The following is a 7792-nucleotide window of genomic DNA, read 5'->3' as shown; positions in this document are numbered from 1 at the left end:
ATATCTTTTCTTTAAAAATTTTACTTTCAAAAGCTTCACTATGTATATGTGAAACAATTAAAAAAAGACTCAAACTACATTTATTGCTGAGCTAAAGACAAACCTAGACTGTCCGAAAAAGTAGCTGATCACCAGAATCAGAATTTAAGTACAAGTCAATAACCTTAAGTACAAAACAGTAGTGTTTTCTTTAAACGAGGCTTATTCCTGTGCTCTTCAAATTAAGAATAATCGTGAATGAAAAAAGGAGGAAAAAAAAAAATGCAGATTATTTCCTGCCTTCGGCATATGAAAAAATAGCAACAAACCCCCCTACAGAAAAAGACAGTGTCAGAGAGGGTGAGAATGACTAATTCTCAGACCTTGAAGGGCAATGTCCCGATACAACCAGGTGAGCTGTCTAACCACAGAAAGTACCTCCTCTTCTTAAGCAAGCTGGTTTCTTTTCCTTACAAGTGTATTTTTGGCCTGCTCTTTCTCTGTACATCTAGCACATTTAAAAATAGACATTTAAATTAAATTAATTATTCTCTTCCCTTAATTAAAGATAGATTAATTAAAAACTATTTTGAAATAATTTTTAATAAATGTGTGAATTTAAGGCTTCCATCTAAGATACAGACCACATAAAAATGACAGAAATACAGCAGCACTTTCAGTAGAAACACAAATATAATGGTTCAACAGATCCAAAATGAACAGTCACAGATTACAGTTAAGCTCTCATCAATTAGCAAGAAGTATTGCTAGGTCACAACTGCTGACAGGAATAAATCTTTCTCTGAGAACACCTCTTTCCTCTCCATAAAATGCTAAAAAGATTAATATTGCTTATGTAAATTAGTGTTTCTTACTTGCTGATTTGGATCTTGATTAAAATTCAATTACTCAGTCCACCACCCCAGTCCAGCTCCCTCTATCTTTGGAACTGATAAATTTTATTTTTTAGCTCTTGACCTCCTATTTCTGTTAACTGCATAGAAGAACAGTCTTCTGTTAACAGTCGTCCCTTAACAGGGAGAAGAACAGTCGAAGTAGCTTTGCAGGTAGCCTGGTGGCAACCTCTGTCTCTAATTTTATTTGGAAGAACAGCCACAAAGGCTTCGCACAACACAAGCCGTTCTCATGTCCCATCACGCAAGGTGAAGGCACACCAGGTAAGGGGTGATATGCAGAAGACTTCGGCCAGTCACCAGCGTCCTTATTCCCTCACTCCCGCTATCCTTTTCCACCTTGTAATCCTCTTCCCCTTCTTCTGCACCCGTGCTATCCCCCAGTGCAGTGTGCCAGCATCACCTGGCCTCCTGCTTCTCCAGCCACCCAGCCTCTGCCTCCCGTGCCCCAGATGTTTTCCCAAGGATAATCAGTCCCTGCTCGTCAGCAGCAGTTTCCTCCCAGCCACAAGCGACTGACTCCCAGGAGCTGAACTTCCCAGATGCCTGCCTCAGGGTAAGCCCGAGCAGGCAGGACCTGGGGAAATCGGTCCCACGGACAAGAAGTCGTCGGCAGCAACTGCTTGTGCTCACTCAGTCCCTCCTCACTGATCAGCGGTTCACAGCGGCTCATTATGGGTGATCTGGGGGGTAAAAGCATCAAATCCCATCAAGTTCCAGGTGGTAGCTGATTGGTTTGCAGCAACTGACCTAAACTAACCACCTAATCAGGAGAAAATGGCCAATGCGCAGCAATTAACCTGCATTGTTTATCAGCAAGAAGGGCTCATCTTTGGATGACCGCAGTCACTGCTGCTCAGGGCTCCCAGTGAATCCTACAGTCCCTGTACACATACACCATCTCCCAAAGTCCTCCATGCTCTCGACCTCAGTTCTGAAGGCACAATTAACGTCAAAATCTTTGCAGAGGAATAATCCTGATACCCCAAACCCAGCCCACTGCCTCTTAACTCCCCAGGCAATCAGCTCCTGCTGGCTAAGAGGCACCAGCTCCTTCCTTAGAGGATGCTTTGGCCTGCAGAGCTGAAACTGTACCAACAAGTTATTTATCCCCGTGTTGTGCCTGGCCGAAGAAAGTCCTTGGTGGGCAGTGTGTGCTCATGTTGCATAGGCCTGATGCAAATGTTTTGTAGGACCAGAGGAGCCCAGGACTGGAAAGGACCTCAGAGGTCACAGGGTTTAGTCCTTGTTCTGCCAGATATTAGCATTGTACAATCCTGTTTGTAAACTGCCTTAACTGTATTTTAAAACAAACAACACTTTTTTTTTTTTTTTTTTTTTTTTTTGCCTACACTACTCTGAAAGTTAGCTCCTTGCCTAGGATTAGGAACTTTTTTCATAGTCAGCCTATATTTATTTATACCTCATTCATACCAGGGTGTTCCCATGCCAGCACTGTCCTTTAGATGAAATACTCTTTTCCTCTCTCACAATATTTGGAGGTAGCAGTGACATCCTTTCTCGGCTTTTGTTCTGCTAGACTAAGCAAGCCAACAGCTCCCATTCATTCAGGAGTACCGTCCCACAAATCTGCGCAGACCAGGCTGGCAAATAAAAACAATCAATCACCCTCTCATCCGTTCACACACAGCTGAGCAGCAAATGTGTTTTAACGCCTGTACTTCTTAGTTGCCTTATCCTTGATGTTAAATGCATCCCTAAAATGGGATCAGTATCTTCTCTAAGAGTTTGACTATTTTGCAGATGTTTCCATTCATGTCACAGACAACTACTTCCCTTCTATGGCCCTGACGTGAAAAGATGATATTATGCACGCGTTCAGTTTGTTTGGGGTTTTTTAACTGATCTGCTTACTGGCAACCAAAGCAACCTACAGCAAGTGACTGCCCTGCTTGACAGAGTCCAGAAATAGGTGCTCAGCAAACCAAAGCTTGATCCACACACACCTCTGTGCCACGCTTTTTTTTTTCTTCTATACTACTCAAGTAATACATGACTATTTGCAGGTGAGGAAAATGATCCCTCAGGAGCAACTTTGCTCTATTTTCAATAAACATAGAACAGTTTGTGTTGGAAGGGAGCTTGAAGATCATGTAGTTTCAACCCCCCTGACATGGGCAGGGACCCCTTCCCCCAGCCCAGGTTGCTCCCAGCCCCGTCCAATCTGGCCCTGAACCCTTCCAGGGAGGGGGCAGCCACAGCTGCTCTGGGCACCCTGGGCCAGTGATTCACCCCCCGCATAGGGAAGAATTTCTTCCTTGTATCTAATTTAAATTTATCCTCTTTCAGTTTAAAACCATTACCCCTTGTCCTACCACTACACCCCCTGATCCAGAGTCCCTCCCCACCTTTCCTGTCCCCCCTTTAAGCCCTGGGAGGCCGCTCTAAGGTCTCCCCGGAGCCTTCTCTTCTCCAGGCTGAACCCCCCCAACTCTCTCAGCCTGGCCTCACAAGGGAGGTGCTCCAGCCCCCTGATCATCTTCGTGGCCTCCTCTGGACTCACTTGAGCAGGTCCGTGTCCTTCTGCTGTTGGGGGTCCCAGAGCTGGACCCAGGACTCCAGGTGGGGTGTCACAAGAGTGGAGCAGAGGGGGAGAATCCCCTCCCTTGCCCTGCTGCCCACACTGCTCTCGATGCAGCCCAGGACACGGCTGGCTTTCTGGGCTGTGAGCGCACATTGCTGGGTCATGGTCAGTTTTCTATCCACTATTACTCCCAAGTCCTCTGCAGAGCTGCTCTCAACCCACTCATCACCCAACCTGTGTTTGTGCTTGGGATTGCCTCGACCCACGTGCAGAGCTTGGGTCCTTCTTGGCTTCCTATTCCTCACTTAAATTTTCCCCCATTTCAAGGGCTTCACTAGAGTCAGTCTGGATTTCTTAAGAGCTTCCTGTTTCTGATCTGTATTTTACAACAGCAACTGAAGTTGTATCAACAGAGGATGCTGGTGTCTGGAAGCAGTGAGGGAAAACAAGGAGCTGCCCAAGACCGTGTACACACTTCTTTGCAATCTTTGGTTTTAGACGGAATAAAAATAATATTTCAGGAGTTGTTATGGCCCTCACGAAAATCGCTCTATTCTGTTCCATTCCTTCAAATAGAAATATGGCTACCTAATTGGCTTATTGTACTGGTTTTGGCTGAGATAGAGTTAATTTTCTTTATAATAGCTCCTATGGTGCTATGCTTTGGTTTTGTGACCAAAACAGTGTTGGTAACACAGGGACTTTTCAGTTATTGCTGAGCACTGCTTACACAGCATCAAGACTTTTCTGCTTCTCACGCTGCCCTGGCAGCGAACAGACAGGGTTTGCACAAAAGGTCGGGAGGGGACACTGCTGGAACATCTGACCCCAACTGACCAGAGGAATATGACACACCATATTATGTCACGCTCATCAATAAAAGCTGGGGGAAAGAAGGAGAAGGGGGGACGTTCAGAGTTATAGCATTTTTCTTCCCAAGTTGCCATTACACAAGATGGGGCCCAACCTTCCTGGAGATGGCTGAACATCTCCCCGCCAAGGGCGAGTAGTGAACTGATTCCTTGTTTTGCTTTGCTTGTGCACACATTTTTTGCTTTATCTATTAAACTTTCTTTATCTCAACCCGTGAGTTTTCTCACTTTTACCCTTCTGATTTTCTTCCCCATCCCACTGGGAGTGGGCAAGAAGCTGTATGGGGCTCAGCTGACCACTGGGGTTAAACCACGACACTTATCCAAACCAAGATACATTTTCCAACCTTTTTCCTCTTTTTTTTTTTTTTTGCTCCTGTTTGGGGAAATCTAAAACTACATGAGTTCTTCCCTTCCAATCACATTCAAAGACTGTAACGAGACTCTTTGATTTAATGCTTGTTCATAGTAGTTGGCAGGCGCTCGGAGCCAGTGTACAGCAGTGGAGGCTGTTAGAGCACAGCTGACTTGGAGACATCGCACAAAACCCAGAAAATCAGAGCAGCTTTTACTACCCATTGTATGGTGTGCTAGTATACAAAATAAAAGTCAGTTTTACCATAGGCTACCAAACTCCACCGAGTCAGTATACTGCTGCCATTTGTGTTAGCCCTGATTTTGGTTCCGGTGATTTACAGCAAACACTTGTTATTTTAGTGTGTCATTTGTAACTCAGGTGTATCACTTATCTTGCCATGTAAATATAGTTTTCTCATTTACATTCCACTGTTAATTCTATCTATAATCCATCCAAAAATAAAAAAACCCCAAACTCTTATGTATGACCCCCTAAGAGACTCTTAAAACTCAGAATAGAGCAAGTTGTATTTTGACAGCTGTCCTTTGAATCCCAAACTATAACCCCTCAGGGGACGTAGCATTATGTAATTTTAGTGACAACACAATTGTCATTCAACTAGAAAGAAGGATATTGTGATCTCAATGGAAAAGAAAAGCGATACTGCCATCTGTAAGCTTATAGCCCTTTTTCTTTGGTAATTTGTACCTCTCATGAAGGGTTAGGAGTGGAAATTACTACAAGCTGTTGAATAAAATTACATCATTTTGCCACCCACAAAATGTTACAAGTTTGACAGCCTAGAAAATGGCACAGCAGTAAGGAAAGAGCAATCTCACATCAAGTGAGAGCTCTTCATTCTGGAGGAAACGTATGCTCATTGTGTTGGCCGACCACTCTCTCTGTGGGACTGTGACCACCGTGGCCACAAACACCGGTTTCGATAGTTGCTCTCTCCACTGGCTGCAGGAAAGGAATATATAATTGCTGGAAATGCTACTCACTCCATGATCCTTCGATTCTTACGGTTCAGTCAAATGAAACAGAATTTTGCTTTCAGGCAATTTACTCTCAGTTGTAAGACACTATGCTGCAAAATTAATAAACAAGGAAATTAAGTTATGCAATTAGAAGTTGTTAGGAAGAATAGGATAATATAGATTGAAGATTTCATGGATCATAAAGAAAGAATTTCCTGTCTATTAATTCTGCAGCTGCTTTAATGTGTTCCTCTTAATGATGGAATACTGGAGGCTATTTTTTTCCATGGATGAATTCTCTTCCATTACACTGCACACACCCTCTTAAGTAACCTGCAGCTGCTTTTATCTGCCAGTACGAATGCTGGTCCATTGTGATACTTGACACATTACAGAGCCCCTGTGATTTCTCCACGTATCCTCCATAAAACCAACCTGAAGCTCAAGAAACAGGGGCTGCAGGCAATGAATAGAATTTTAAAATGTCCTGAGATAGCCAGAAGGTGAATGAAGTTTAGGAAAAAAGAAACCAAAACTCACTTGTATAGACGGAGTTACTCACTCGTAGTTTCTGGCCAACTCCACATACTGCATAGCAAGAAAACTGTTTTTAATTATTTTTTAATCAGCCCTTTCTCCCTGATCTGCCCTGTACCCTTCTGGTGGCTCATAACCAGCATACTGGAATATCCACTCAAAGAAAAGTTGGCCTCTGATGTTACTCTTTCAAAGCCAGCTGCAATTTAGGGGACCAATAAGAACAAATTTTTTCCCTTCTTTTTTCTCTTCTGAACAGCGACACCATGTCTCTTTAGAAAAGAAGACCCAAAACTATGGAGGACTGTAATTCTAACTGACAGGGCTGCCATTACTTAATGTTTGTTTTATACTTTCGGTATGTCACATGATCTAATTTGGAAGTTTTGGAGCACTAATGAACTTCTTTTCCCTGTAACAGCTGATGTCGAATGCAGTATTTACAGTTTCACAGAAGCAAAGAGGAATGTACAGAGATTCAAGAATAAAGCAAATAGCCAACCTTTTAAATGGGAGTTAGCTGATTAGGATTTAAACTCAAATGCCTTCCTTATGTGAGCTTCACTCCCTTCAAACTTGGCTCTTCTGTCCCTACAATCTACAGTTTTGTACTTCTGGTACAAGAACTTTTTTCTCACCAAGCCAACAGCTTCTCTCTTTATGTTAGTTCTTCACCTTACTGCTTTGTCTTAAACTTTTATACCCATTCTTCTTTCCCTTCTTTTGCTGTGGAAGCATATGAATTGAGAAATTGCCGTATTACACTATTTATTAGATGGATTATAAAATTAATTCTCTAGATATGTGATAATTGAAAATTATACAAAACCACATTAAATTCTCATTGTATTTCTTTCTAAATCAGGGTAACATTCAACCCCCTTTCTATTTCAGGTACATGACAAACCCATCCAAGACACCGAAAAACAACCTACTGGTCACAGTTCCCTTAGGTTCACAAAAGGAATAGGTCTACAGACAGGACTTTACTACACCCCACCAGAGGAACAGCACAGCACTGGTAGGAAGAAAGTTTGGAGACAGTTAAGGAAAATAACTTGTAAAATAGATAAGGTGGGAGCAGCAGGGTAAGACAAGAAGAAAGGCAACCAGGCATGGTCTGCAGTAGAGCACAAGAATTTGTGAGGGGAAGAAAAGAAACATCTAAGATAGAAAGGCATGAAGACATGTGTGTGGTATTGGGGAGCCAGGGTGTCTATCCAGACGGACAAAGGTGGAAGCAATCTAAAAGAAACCACCAGAGATCAGCAACCTGTGTGTGCCTGCTGCGGGGCCTACGATACATTGCAGGAGAGGCCAGGTCTCTTGCTCTTAATCTGTCATCTGACGGGAGGCCAAGTGCTGGCCCACATAACTTAAAGAGCATGACAGCAGCTGTAAAGCACCGTGGCTGGGAAACCCCACCCAAGTCTGCTGCGTGAATTGGGGACTGCAGGGCACGCCACGCTGCAAAATGTTACTTGCCAGGGAGCAACGGGTCTGCGTGAGAGGAACTCTCCGAAGGGGCTGTCAATACTCACACCTTCTTTGTCAATAGTTATGAATAAGGCAGAGGTTGTCAGAGTGGCAAATATTTTAGAGGCTGC

Source organism: Tyto alba, unplaced genomic scaffold (genome assembly GCF_018691265.1).
Source record: "Tyto alba isolate M040663 unplaced genomic scaffold, T.alba_DEE_v4.0 Super-Scaffold_48, whole genome shotgun sequence".
Lineage (NCBI taxonomy): Eukaryota > Metazoa > Chordata > Aves > Strigiformes > Tytonidae > Tyto > Tyto alba.
This window is presented reverse-complemented; position numbering follows the sequence as displayed.